This window comes from Zootermopsis nevadensis, unplaced genomic scaffold (assembly GCF_977971745.1).
Source record: "Zootermopsis nevadensis isolate Lab colony 2312 unplaced genomic scaffold, Znev_1.0 Znev_ptg000020l, whole genome shotgun sequence".
In the NCBI taxonomy this organism is placed as follows: domain Eukaryota; kingdom Metazoa; phylum Arthropoda; class Insecta; order Blattodea; family Termopsidae; genus Zootermopsis; species Zootermopsis nevadensis.
The window spans coordinates 17151421-17166416 of NW_028259152.1; the positions used below are offsets into that span (position 1 = coordinate 17151421).

The 14996-nt window shown below is 42.3% G+C and overlaps 1 protein-coding gene across 1 annotated transcript in view; it reads right to left on the minus strand.

The window, feature by feature from the left end:
* Window positions 1–14996, minus strand: part of XNP (ATRX chromatin remodeler XNP) — a 190136-nt gene that overhangs the window by 80637 nt on the left and 94503 nt on the right. The gene's annotated exons all lie outside the window — the stretch shown is intronic.

A 14996-nucleotide genomic window follows, 5' to 3' on the forward strand; every position in this document is an offset into this window, starting at 1 on the left:
CACACACAGAAGAAGGCAATGGCAAACCACTTCTGGATCATCTGCCAAGAACGTATATGAACAGGTCCCAGTCCGAGAAAAGGATGGAAGGATCCTGTTCATATGGACCTGTCGTCAGACAGAACACTAAATAATAATAAGATGAGGTGGTCTAGCGGTTAGAACGCTGGCCTCGTAATCCTGGGGTCTCGGGTTCGATTCCCGGCGGTGCCCGAATTTATAACTTGTGTTGGGCAAGGCCGTGGTCTAGGCAACACGGAGTTTTCCTCCGTGGCATCCCAACAATTACTCCATTCACACACAGAAGAAGGCAATGGCAAACCACTTCTGGATCATCTGCCAAGAACGTATATGAACAGGTCCCAGTCCGAGAAAAGGATGGAAGGATCCTGTTCATATGGACCTGTCGTCAGACAGAACACTAAATAATAATAATAAGCAATATACCAAAGCATCATTAACGACTCTTGGATTTACGAACGAAATACCCCCCCCCTCAAAAAAAAATCCGCTTCTAGTATAACTATAACTGTAACTGAATAATACAAATTTTACGTTTCTTCTGAGTCCTTCACCCCCTCTGCTGGAAGGTCTCAAGCGCCCTGCTCCTTCGCTTTCGAGTGCGTCATAAAACACGCATCCATCACATTGCGTCATGTTGCGATGGGCAACGACCTAACAGCCGAAGCAGACAACAACTGAACGCAACTTTCTTTTACCTCCGTGACGACGAGGCGATGGATGACGTCACAAAGAAAAGCCGACACCGGCGACCAGATGTATTTCGGGCGCCCCCACTCCCAACTGGCAAATGCTCAGCACTGGGATATTTTTAAAACTGCACCTTCCTGGTACCATCCTCAGCTGTCTAATCGCCACTTCTCTCTCGTACGAGTGGCCACAGCATCACTGGACACAATTCTGCATCAGTTAAATCATATTTCATTTGTTTCGAGTACCTCGATTATCGTAATTATCGTAAGGCCCCGACGTACAGGGGACAGATAATATTCGTACGACCCATTGAGTGGGATTCGAACCCACGTTACTGTGACCGATATTGTTCCTGATATTTAAACACACGTTGACAGCAAGAAATGGAATCTCATAACCTAACAAAACAAAACGAAGAACAATTGTTTACATACGTACGTCGTTCAGTGGCATTTTAGAAGCCAGGAGAAACAGGAAGCCCTGAACTTATTTTAGTTAATCTCACGTTCTCATTGTAATTTCCTAGACAGTCGAATTCTGACGCAGTTTTAAACTATTCGTCTTAAGACTGCTGATAATTTTGATTTGGTGTAATTTTCATACAGGCTACTATTTAATTGGGAGACCAAATCCATTACAGGATTTTAAAATAATTACTGCCTTATTCTTAAAAAAAAATATGTACGCGTTCTCCTTGAAATCATAGTACAGTCAACTCTCACTGGGACTGTTCAGTTCACTGAACGTTGCTGTCGAGTGGTTAGCATTCCACTTTTGTATTCTGGAGGTTCCGGGTTCGAATCTGAACATGGAATCCGTCTTTCTTGTGCGATGTCTTGGTCCCTCTAGAAAAATACTGGGGGTAACTACCTTTGAACCGTCACCGACCGACTCCTTCCGCATCCTTAACCCGTCCATTCGACCCGATGCAATGTGAGCAGTTTAAAAGCAAAGAATCGAATAAGTACGATCCCATTTAATTGAATTCCTTCCCCTCGTGCTTTACCGATGACGTTATCCAGACGAAATTTAAAAGTTAACAACGTAGCGTCAAAATATTTTATTACTTTATAATATTAAAAAGTGTCATTTAGAAACTTTCGTCGTATATAACCAATCTCACAGAAAATATTCATATGCGTGGGCCATACTTAAAACACCAGGCATAGTTAATCATTTAAAAAAAATGGTATCGATATGTACCACCCGCTTTAATAGTCGATAACTTACTGAGTTTATTTATCGATTTAATATGGTACTTAATGTATACGGCAAATATCTTTGTTTCCGGTGACAGGGGACACAATTTGGCTCACCGCAAGTCCCCAGAAGCCTGATTTACACTGAAGATACATGAGAGTTGTTCGTACTCATGGTAGGGGTTTGAAATCGTGTTTGGGGTGAACGCCGATGAGAGAAACACTAAGATTTCTTCGTCTTTTGGGCAAGCAATGGTCTTTCTTGGATTCTAGAAGGCGGTGACTAAAGGACGGACTCATAAGGGGTTCTTCGCTCTAGTTAAACCGAAAAGAACACCTAACACGTTTTGATACATGAGTTACATTACGTCGCATTACCTCACGTCAGGTTTTCTAGGATCAGGTAAGGTTAGTTTGGTAAAATTCGATATACTCATTATCGAACTATAATCGAGCAAATACATAAACCCACAATTTCAACTTTATATGTAAGGTTGCTTATACGAGCTTCAGGTTCAAACGGTTAAGAATAACGTCACAGATTATAAGAAGAAATTAAAGTAATAGCAATACCAACTTTATCCCACTGTATAGAGTTGAATCTTGGTCATTTCAAAGTAGATAAATAATTTAAACACAATCAGTAGAGGCGAGATACCAAAGAATAGTTGAACGTTATAGTCCTACAAGACTTATTTATTTATTTAGTGTTCTGTCTGACGACAGGTCCATATGAACAGGATCCTTCCATCCTTTTCTCGGACTGGGACCTGTTCATATACGTTCTTGGCAGATGATCCAGAAGTGGTTTGCCATTGCCTTCTTCTGTGTGTGAATGGAGTAATTGTTGGGATGCCACGGAGGAAAACTCCGTGTTGCCTAGACCACGGCCTTGCCCAACACAAGTTATAAATTCGGGCACCGCCGGGAGTCGAACCCGAGACCCCAGGATTACATAGAACATATTAAAATGAAGATATCACGAAATAACTGCAAATACAATCAGTACAAAGTGTAACAGATATAAATAGACGGTGTTGTATAAACTGTTTGGACAGAATAACATATGACATTAGAAACAAATTCTGAAGCACAAACCACACGGACGACGAGGCTGAAAAACGCCTTCGAAAAGATTAAATGAGACGTAAAATCTCAGCGGGCCTGAGTTGACGCCTGTACCACGACATCGAAGTTTTCCATCCGTCAAACGAGATGAGACTAGGCAGTTACTGACAGACGGTACAGAGACAGGACGATAGGCGTTCTTTTCTGTAAACCAAAGCGCGGAACACACACACTCCACGTCACATTCTGGTAGTCTATGTCAATGCTGGAATGGTGATTTCCCTCGCCAGCACCAGACAGCGTTGCGTCCTCATAACAAAAGAATTCACCGTTGCATTTTAAGGTTTTGAAAGACGGAATAAGGAACGGGTCAATCTGGCTTTCTCGAAAACTTGCTAGTCGCTCAGCTGGCTAAGAATTCCCCTCAAAATTCGTCTACTTTGGAGTTCTTCTCACCACCCTGTTTCCAAACGTCCTCAATATATGGCCCTCACGCAAGCAGAGAGACCAAGTTTTCCACCCATACCTGCTGCATCCCAAATGACACGTGACGACTATTTGTATGTACTAGCAGTTAAAACATGGCGATCGTGCGAAATTTTGTGGTAAATCGGTTAGAAATTTAACGTAGTCAAAATGAGCATCCCTGAATTGGTCTCTGCCCTCATTATACTGGGGGATACTGGGATCGACAGTTGGTAGGACTCCTTAGACGAGGGATCGGCCCGTCGCGAGGCCTCTACCTGTACACAGGACAGCACAACGCAGAAAAACATCCATGGCTTGAGTGAGATTCGAACCCACGGTCCCAGCGACCAAGCGACACAAGGCCCACGCCCTCATTATAGGGCGAAGATTATTTGTGTTCGTAAATTTCAGATATATTAAGGGCTTCAGCGTAAATATTACTGAAATATCAAAAAATAAATATTGTTCTTTAATTCCAATTCGGAAACGACTTTTTGGGAAATAATTTAAATCGTCCAATGGTTCCGACTGAGCTAATGACTTATGTTTTGGTTTGTTTCTTAGTTTCATTTAGCAACGCTTTCATGGCGGCAAATGGAAGAATATATATTTAAAAAAAATCGGCCACTGCTCATTTTAACGTCGTGTTTCATAATTTTCCTGGGAAAAAAAACCGATTAAACCACCAAAATCCTCAGTCGGAATAGCCGACATCCAAGGAATGAATCGAGCCCAGAGCTTACTTAATACTTGGGAATAGTGCTAACCACTCAATCGGGAAGTTCAGGACAGTCCACGCCACAATCAGCTCTGGTCGTTGCTTGGAGGCTAAATTGCATTCGTGACTAATTCTAGTATTCGCTAAGAGATGGCACAACGGTGCCAACTGTTGTTCTGCATAATCTGAATACAGAAGTCTCTCTCGTGCTATTGCAGTTTCACGAAATGGATTGCTATAAACAGCTGAATATTCAGTTGTCTGAAATATCAATGTGTCATTGAGAACTCAAAATATGTTATTCCTCACTTAATAAAGTGTTTACAGGCTAGGCCAGGGTAGATAAGCTCAGTATGATGCAGTTTGCAAGACAAAATATCGTGACATCACACATCTTTTTGTATTACTAGAGCAGAGCGCTCCTTTCGGAGTTCCTCGGGGGGGGGGGGGGTTTGTAAAGTTTTTAAAACGCAACCCCTTGAGTAATAAATTTAACACCCAAATGGGGGGTTTAAAACACTTGCTTTTTTAAAATCTTGAGTAAGAAACTAAACCAACCCCCCCCCCAAATGGGGGGGTTAAAACACAGTATTTGTCGTACACAAGACCTCGCAAACACGTGGATTTTGTAAGACTTGAGGTTCTCACAGCGGTGCTGGGTTTATAGGCCGGAAAGTTCACTTCCCGGCCTATAAACCCAGCACCTCACACCCTATTGGCATATTCATCGCCCTGATGACGGAGGCAGTATGACCTCTGAAACGTTGGTTAACATCGACCAGACTACACGGCGCAACAACCCAGAAGACAGAAATCTTCATACTCATCGCCCTGATGACGGAGGCAGTATGACCTCTGAAACGTTGGTTAACATCGACCAGACTACACAGCGCAACAACCCAGAAGACGGAAATCTTCATACTCTGATGACGGAGGCAGTATGACCTCTGAAACGTTGGTTAACATCGACCAGACTACATAGCGCAACAACCCAGAAGACGGAAATCTTCATACTCTGATGACGGAGGCAGTATGACCTCTGAAACGTTGGTAAACATCTAACAGACTTCACAGCGCAACAACCCAGAAGACAGAAATCTTCATACTCTGATGACGGAGGCAGTATGACCTCTGAAACGTTGGTTAACATCTACCTGACTACACAGCGCAACAACCCAGAAGACAGAAATCTTCATACTCTGATGACGGAGGCAGTATGACCTCTGAAACGTTGGTTAACATCGACCAGACTACACGGCGCAACAACCCAGAAGACAGAAATCTTCATATTTTTAATCGCCCTGATGATGGAGGCAGTATGACCTCCGAAACGTTGGTTAACATCGACCAGACTACACAGCGCAACAACCCAGAAGACGGATATCTTCACGTGGATTTTAATTAACATACTAAAGAACATTTCTGTCCTAAGTCATGGTGATTGGTGATTCTTAACGTCTATGCACTTTCTGGATAAAATTTCTCCAGTATCTGACGAACATCGAATATATGATCAGTAATTGGCCCATTACTAAGGAATCCAAACTGACGTTTGCCAATAATTTCGTGATGGCCTGGATATGGGATACAACTTCAAAGAATAATAATACTCGATAACATTTCGAATCAAGTTTGTGAGATTTTTTAATTATTATCACCTGCTACGGTATGTTTAACTGGTTGAAATGACCAGTTAAAAGCCAATCTTAGTGATTGGCAACTCACTTGACTGTCCAGGTAAATAAATACGTCTCTCTCTCTTACTGACAAAGTACCAATTTATTTGGCGTAAGAACTGGGCTTTACGTAATGCCATGCGAACTCAATGGCTGACTTCGTGATCAATGGCTGAATGAATGAATTCCAGCCGGCTGAAAGCTCACTCTTCCGCTGTGCTTAATACATTTTTTGTTAATGACAAATCAATCATTTACGTATGTCTCGTAGTGACTCACAATCATGCTCATTGCGTGGCTGTTTGTCAAGAGACTGATTGGCGACTTATCAGACTCTCTCTCCGGCTGAGTGGGTTTCTGTGTGCACTAATGAATGACCACCGGAGCGAATCGATACTCCAGTCTTCATTGTAATCCGCCCCCACTACAAATTCTCCCGGTTCGTTCATACCGACCGAGCAAGGCCTCTCGACTGGAGGTTGAGTTCTGCACAGTCGAACGGCACTGAACCAACGCCGTGCACTGCCCGATCCCTGCTCCATAAGGCCAACACTTTGCTTTAAGGAATACGACGATGCGATGGCTGAGACGTTGTGGAAAGACATTACTCAGAAGTCATTCATAAATCCGCGCTGACCATTAATACGTCTTGCTACGTACTCCAGAGCTGCAAGATTCTAGATTCTGCAAGAAAGGATGATCACTGGTGGTCACTATATTGGTGATTCAGAACGCCACGTGTTCGATTCTTCGCGTTTAATGAAGTGTTCCTCGTGAAGGGTTCATATTCTGGAAAGTCCGCGCTGTGGGTCCGTAACAAATCTGTAGACACACCAGGTACAAGGCGCGGTGAAGACGATAATCCTGACGAGGACTTCCAAATGGACTAACATCCCTGTCTGAGAGTAAAATACCTGTGTTAAGAGTAAACTTTGCCTAAAGGGGGAAAGAACCCTCACGACGGGAACCCTAAGGATCCTACCAAAATCGAATTTTACGATTGCTGAATACGTTAGGCAAGAAGGAAGGGTAATGGACTGCGATTATCAGGGACGTACCAAGACATTTTAGGGCCCAGAACTATACCACGCTTCATAAAAGAATGACAAAACTAACAGAAGTCTGAGGTTCTCGATGTTGGTCCTCTGGTTTGTGACGCCGTTTGCAATCTTAGGCAGATATCAGTGTTTCGGATAGACATAAAGTCTCCTTCTTCAGGGTTACCTGCATGGCGTTACAATCGAGAACAATATTAGCATTACGGAAAGTATTCGTCGTATATAATAATTAAATATTTTTATAAAGAAAATTATATAACATCTTATTCGAACTCACTTGTTTAAACCACATTTAGCATTGCGAATACGTAGATAAAGTCAGAGGAACGTAGTGCCATATATTAACGTGGAAGAATGTTGTCTCAGTAACCGTGCTGTGAATTAAGTTTTAAGTATTTTAAAGCAATGTAATTAAGCTGGAAATAAGTTACACTTAGCTTATTTCTGAGTCTGTTCGCAATATGAGGCCCTAAGCTTCAGCGAGTTCCGCTTGGATAAGGAGACAAGAGACGACAGTTCCAGATGTTGTAACCTCTGTACCTGAGCGACACCTGGCCCTCTCTAGCACGCGGGCACAAATCGATGAATGAGCTGACGTATGGAGCTGAGAGCAGACGCTGATGCTCCGCGCAAAATCGGCCCACGACCTCATCTGAAACGCGAATTATCACTTCGAAACGTCGTATAAAGAAACGGTGAACGCAGGACGCGAAGGAATCTTTTATAACCCGCGGGCCAGACTTAGATTCGTCCTTATTACATCAAAATTACAGATTCTAACGATCACAGATTGCAAAACAGCAGCAGATGGGATATCGCGATGTTCGGGCAGTATTAATGACGCTTCTAAGTCAGGAGATCGGGTGGTCTGACTGACATCTAGTATGCATTAGCTGAACAACAGCCCACAGTAAAATTCTGGGGCCCTGCTGTAAAACAGGCCACGATCGCTTCCTTAACATTACTAATTTATCATTTATTAGGGTCCGGGACATTCTGTAATGAAGTGCTACATTATTTGTAGGCATATTCTTAACCCAAATTTGAGTTATGAGTGATTAAATAAGGGAAGATTAAACGAGGGGGATAAGAAATGAGCACAACATTTTAACCTAACCTAACCTAACCTAACCTATCCTAACCTAACCTAACCTAACCTATCCTAACCTAACCTAACCTAACCTAACCTATCCTAACCTAACCTAACCTAACCTAACCTAACCTAACCTAACCCAACATAACCTAACCTAACATAACCTAACCTAACATAACCTAACATAACCTATCCTAACCTAACCTAACCTAACATAACCTAACTAACCTAACCCAACATAACCTAACATAACATAACCTAACATAACCTAACCTAACCCAACATAACCTAACCTAACTAACACAACCTAACCTATCCTAACCTAACCTAACATAACCTAACATAACATAACCTAACCTAACCTAACCCAACATAACCTAACCTAACATAACCTAACCTAACCTAACCCAACATAACCTAACCTAACACAACCTAACCTATCCTAACCTAACCTAACCTAATCTAACCTAACCTAACCTGCTCATAACAAAACTTTAAATGGAGTATTTGAGATGGTCCAAGGGCCTAAACGCGTCTGCCAAAGAATAAGGAGATGATATCGGGATAAGGCAAAGTGCAGATGATACTGCATTACGATACAGTATGAAATACCCAAGGTCACAATGTTTCATACTAAAATTGTTTAAACCTAAAGGAAATAGACCACTTGGTAGACCAAGACAAAGATTGTAAGGATGGTAGGAAAATATTCAACTGGACTTTAATAATTAAAGTGTAAAAATATGGAATAAATTCTTGTGGTTCGGTATGTAGTCGAATGGCGGGCTCTTGTGAACAATGTAATGAACAGTCGGATTCCATAAATGACAGGAAATTTCTTGACTGGCTGATTAATCGTCTCACTAGACGTTACACAGTGACTAATGAACTGGAGAGGGTGTGGATAGAAGAGGTTGCGGTCTATTTAAAGTTACAATCCCGGAAATTTCCTGGAGCGACTGAGGAACACCAAGAAATATTTCAGGCAGATAGCCGGTCTCCGAGCTAAGTCATAGCCGAGTACACAAAAGCCAACTAAATCATAAAGCAAGAGTCCTCCTTCAGAAGCAGTTCCCTGCCTTTAACGACAACAGGGGAGTTCGAAAGAAATTGCCGCTGATCCCCATCCTGAGGCACCAGTCCACGTGTCCAAACCCTGTTTCCCTAAGATCCATTTTTCCCTTCGTCTGTGCCAAGGTCTTCAAAGTTCCCTCTACCCTTCGAGAGTTCCAACCAAAATTCTGAAAGCATTTTCATCTTCCCATGCCAAATCCGATTTCCTCCATCCTCCTGCCACATTCGTCCAAGCGCATTCCTCAGTTCCCCATTCTCAAACACTCTTTGCCTTTCTCTTAACGTAAGAGACCAAATTTCACATCCAAACCAAATGTAAGGTAGAAATTTTTTATACGTATTTTAATATTTATGTTTTTATTCAGCAGACGGGAAAATAAAATATTATTGACTGCATGTTACACAGATTTACCCTGAATTTCGCCTGATCTTAGTTCCCTCTTGAATGAAATTCCGATCTCTTGAAGCCGCTGTCAGATATCTGAAACACGCGACGTTTTAAAAATATTTATCGTCTGCCTTTATATGGTTTTGTCCAGAATTCTGGTGACGAGATATCGATAAATACTTCATTTTATCTGCGTTTATTTCTAGATCAACTTCTTTACAAACATCTAACAAAACTTCAGACGTCAGCCTGGAACAGAAGCTCATTCAATTCCAATCCCCTTTGTTTCCTTTAAATTCTTCATGACAAATTCCGAACCAAAGTTGAAAATAAATGACGATAAACCATTACCTTGTTTCAGTCCGTTTTGAATAGTAAATACGTCGAACAAATGTTTACCTATGCGGACCTCAATATATAAGTCTCATTTAAACATATTTTAGTCAATTTAACTGGTTTAATTAGTACACCGAATTAATTTAAAATGCTCGTATAAGACTTACCTTTTAAAATATTACAGGCTTTCTTGAAGTCTATTTTTGTGAGTAATCTTTTCTTCAGTATCTGACGAATGCACAATATGTGATCAGTATTTTATTGATAATATCAAAATTCAAACTTATGATACCCAGTAATATCCTCCTCTACGTACGTATCGACAGACGAATATTGGATAAAATTCTGAACAGGCTGATTCAGTTCTTATGAATAGTTACGTTCTTGGAGAGAGTTTGTAAAGCCAATATGAATTTTCTCACAGTAAAAAAAAATTAAAAAAAATCATTAATCAACATCCTTACTTGAAACGTACCTCATAAGCAAAGAAAACAGGTTATTATATGTGATAAAAATTAATTAACACCAGTAAATTCTGTAAAACAATGAGAAAATATTTATTTTTCCTTTGGTTTAAGCTACCGTTGAGAACTGTTGTGGATGGAATTCTAAAACAAACAGCGAAATCCTTCACACACTTCCGTGGTTTCACTTGAATTTCTGGGTCGACGTTGCGTCCTCTCCACGTGTTCGATGCTCTTCGGAAGATTTCGAATGAGCGAATTCGCGTTCGGATGACGAGCTACGCCCAAACGTATTCTCTTAATTATAATTAAGTTCTTGTGAGCGAAATTTTATAACTCGAATCTTCCTAAAGCGAGGCTGCGAGACAGTGGCGTTCCTCACCAGTTTCGCCAGAATTTGATAACTACTTGTCGATTTATGCGTTAATATTTCAGAAGCAATCCGAGTCTCAAACGAATTAGACCCAGATGAAAATGGTTCTTTCACAAATTCAAAATATCGTAGGAATCTGCATGGAGATCAGCATTTTCATCTTATCTGGTAGGATTTGATGTTTTCACGATGCTCCAACCCAGAATAAGTTAATCTGAGGCTCCCGGCAATTTGACCTCCACGGCAAGGTGAACTCTGTGGTCATCAGTGTAGTTGTATCGGGCTCTAATTCAACTTTCCGGTACTTTCTGTCACCGAGTTCAATAAGCTCCCTGAATACAAGTCTGTCAACGAGATGGATCAGACGTGATGGCCATACAGTCAACACTACGTTGTAGGTAAGGCAAAATGAGGTATCATGAAAGATCACAGGACAAATCCTTTCGATCTTCTCTCAATTCGGCGTCGGCAAGGCAACCCCAGTAAATACAGGAAATGTTGCGCAAAAATAACACAAGTCTATTATTTGAAGCTCGGAACATTAAAAAAATAGAGCCACGTCCCAAAGCAGTTGACTCGCCCTATAAAGCACAGTCTTTCTTGAAGAAAAAAAATTACACATGGCAATTTGTATCCGGCGCACAGTCTTCGTATAAAGAGCTGAAAACTCAGGGCCGAGGTACGAGGTGCGATCGGAAAGTTTCAAGACTGCGCGTATAAAAACCCGTACACTTATCTCAGGTATTAAATTCATCCATCACCCTCGAAGTAGTTCCCCTGGGAGTGAACACAACGATCCCAGCGCCGCTGCCAAGCCTGGAAGCATCCCTGGAAATCTTTCTTTGTCAGCCTGTCAAGCACCATCTGCGATTCTGCCTGAATCTCTTCTATCGTCTCAAATCTCCTTCCCTTTAGCTGAATTTTCATCTTTGGGAAGAGGAAGAAGTCACACGGAGCTTAGAAAGGAAGTTGGGGTCGGTTCTTGCAAGATCTTTGAGCTCCTGACAAACGAGAAGTCGATTCTGCTTCTGGTCCTCAGACAGGATGCGTCGCATGTGGAGTTCTTCCTTTAGAATCAGCTGACAGGTCCCATAGCCTATCCCAACAATGTCGCACAAGTCGTTGATGGTACGACGTCGATCTTCGTGAATGGCCTGCCGAATCTTCGTAACATTTTCGGGCGTTGTGCTCGAAGATGGTCGTCCAGAACGCTCGTCATCATCGACAGAGGTTCGGCCATTTTTAAAACGTGAATGCCACACAAAAGTTTGCGGACTCCCCAAATGCTTGCTTTAGCATTTCATAGGTTTCCGTAGCCGTTTTGGCGAGTCTTTGGCAAGAGATTCAGGCAGAATCGCAGATGGTGCTTGACAGGCTGACAAAGAAAGATTTCCAGGGATGCTTCCAGGCTTGGCAGCGGCGCTGGGATCGTTGTGTTCACTCCCAGGGGAACTACTTCGAGGGTGATGGATGAATTTAATACCTGAGATAAGTGTACGGGTTTTTATACGCGCAGTCTTGAAACTTTCCGATCGCACCTCGTATGTATTTATTTATTTGTAAACGTGAATCATTTCTTTAAACAGCATTCTTAAATTAATCTTTGTAACGGTGAAGTGTTGTGTTTTGATTGAGGAACGAGCTGAATTCTAAAATATATTTCCTTCTGACTCACCGCCGTCAAAACCTCAAATCGTACGCATTTCACACTATAAGAACTTCGTCTTCGAGGATGAATAAGACATCTCTTCAATTTTAACAACGGAAAAGTCCTCTTCTGAGGCTCAACGTACAGGGAAAGTCTTCCTGTTAATTTTGGGGTATGTCTGACCCCCGGGCCGAGGCATGAACGAGCTACACGCATGCCTCTGTATGTGGGTCAGCTTACGTCAAACTGTGAAAGGACAGGGTGGAAGACCTGTTGCATGTCTCGTTCATGCCCCTCTCCAACTCTGCAGTTCATTCATGCTCAAGGTAAGCGCTTGCGCGCGTCCTTTGCTCTCTTTATGCCCACGATTGATCCAATCGCGAATTCTAGAGTCTCAAACCCCGATGAAAGGCGCGCGCGCGTGTTTTCTGTGCGTGGCTTGGGAAAGGCTTCAGTCCACAATAACGTAATCCAGGCCGGCGTTTTCTTCTTCACTGGATAAGCCTTGCGATTTTCGACACGGTCTCTCACTCTGAGGGAGGAACACAGATTGCAGGTGTTTGAGGAGGATATTTGGGCCTAAGAGAGAAGACGATGGGGCGTGGAGAAAACTGCATAAAGATGAACCTCCCCCAATATTGTCAGGGTGATTAAGTCGAGAAGAATGAGATGGGCTGGGCATGTAGCGCGCATGGATGGGACAAGAGGTGTGCACCGGGTACTGGTTGGGAAGCCTGAGGGAAAGAGACCTCTGGGGAGACCTAGACGTAGATGGGAGGATAATGTCAGGCGGGATCTATCGGAGATAGGAGTCGAAGGAGACTGGATTTTGTTGACCCAGAACAGGGCTTTGGTTAATTCGGTGATGAACCTTCGGGTTCCGTAAGCCATCTGGTTGGTTGGGTCCACTATTTGGGAAGCCTGAGGGGAAGAGACCCCTGGGGAGACCTAGACGTAGATGGGAGGATAATCTCAGGCGGGATCTATGGGAGATAGGAGTCGAAGGAGACTGGATTTTGTTGGCCCAGGACAGGGTCCGGTCGAGGGCTTTGGTTAATTCGGTGATGAACCTTCGGGTTCCGTAAGCCATCTGGTTGGTTGGGTCCACTATTTGGGAAGCCTGAGGGGAAGAGATCTCTGGGGAGACCTAGACGTAGATGGGAGGATAATGTCAGGCGGGATCTATGGGAGATAGGAGTTGAAGGAGACTGGATTTTGTTGGCCCAGGACAGGGTCCGGTGGAGGGCTTTGGTTAATAATGAAGATTATTTGGCAGAATGAGCTCTCCTGCCTATGTCTTTAGAGCAGTCCACGTAATTTATATAAAACCATATCACTCCGCACAATGAATAAATAGTTCCTGCGTTTATTAAATATTTAGTTTCCAGTGAATAATTAATAAAACTTTATCAATAAACTCGTTAAATAAAATTATCAAGCATGTGGATTTGTTTGCATTTTTATTGTGAATTACCATGAACTTTGAAAAATTTGACACTTATAATCCATCGTCCCGTGACCTGCTCAGGGTCTTGAAGGTTAGAAAACTCTCGTAAGTGAACAGGGAAAGGAAAACTGCTGTTAAGTGCTGAAATTAGTATGAACCTCCGACTTATAATATAACAACTCTTCCCAAGAAGTGTTCCTTCATACGAAAGCACAGTCCTACTTCGTTGTTAGACTGATACCTCAATGAGATTTAATAATAATAATAATAATAATAAGGCCCCTTGAAATGTGATACAGTAAAGAGACCTCAGTCACATTGGTTTACTGATGAATTTCGATGATGACAGTCGAAAGCTTCCCTCTGTAATTAATATCAGCGACAAATACATCGTTCAGTATTCTTAATGATAAAATGACAAATTTTTAAGTATGGTTAATATACATTTATTTATGTAGATTGGTCGTTCCTAAATTACGCTAAAGTCTGTGTTAACCAATGAAGTAAATAGTGGCGCTTATTACAAGAATTGTCAGTAGTTAACCACTTTACGTAACTTACAGTGTCGAAGCAAATTCGTTAGTTTCCGCTATAGTGAACGAACATGGATTGTATCTGGGAACACGAACACCCGAGAGACTGGAAGATGATGAAAATTATACGGCGAGAGGATTAAAAACTTGTATTGAGCTATTCGCCTGATATTATAAATGTGGTAAAAATGAGGAGAGTGAGATGATAGCATGAATGGGGGAAGATCTAGACATGCTTACAACATCTCCTCAACATAAATAGAAGACACGATTATGGAGCATCAGAGTTTAATATTGCAACGAGTCTTAGAGAAATTCGCTGTGAGATACGTGGACTGCGTTCAAGTGTTTCAGGACAGAGGCAAATTTCTTTACCAGCTGAACGACTACAAGTCCCTTAAGGGCGATTATTCCACGGAGCTGGATATAATTATCCGCGTTATTTGAAGACGACCGCCACGGTGGTCTAGCGGTTAGAACGCTGGCCTTGTAATCCTGGGGTCTCGGGTTCGATTCCCGGCGGTGCCCGAATTTATAACTTGTGTTGGGCAAGGCCGTGGTCTAGGCAACACGGAGTTTTCCTCCGTGGCATCCCAACAATTACTCCATTCACACACAGAAGAAGGCAATGGCAAACCACTTCTGGATCATCTGCCAAGAACGTATATGAACAGGTCCCAGTCCGAGAAGAGAAAAGGATGGAAGGATCCTGTTCATATGGACCTGTCGTCAGACAGAA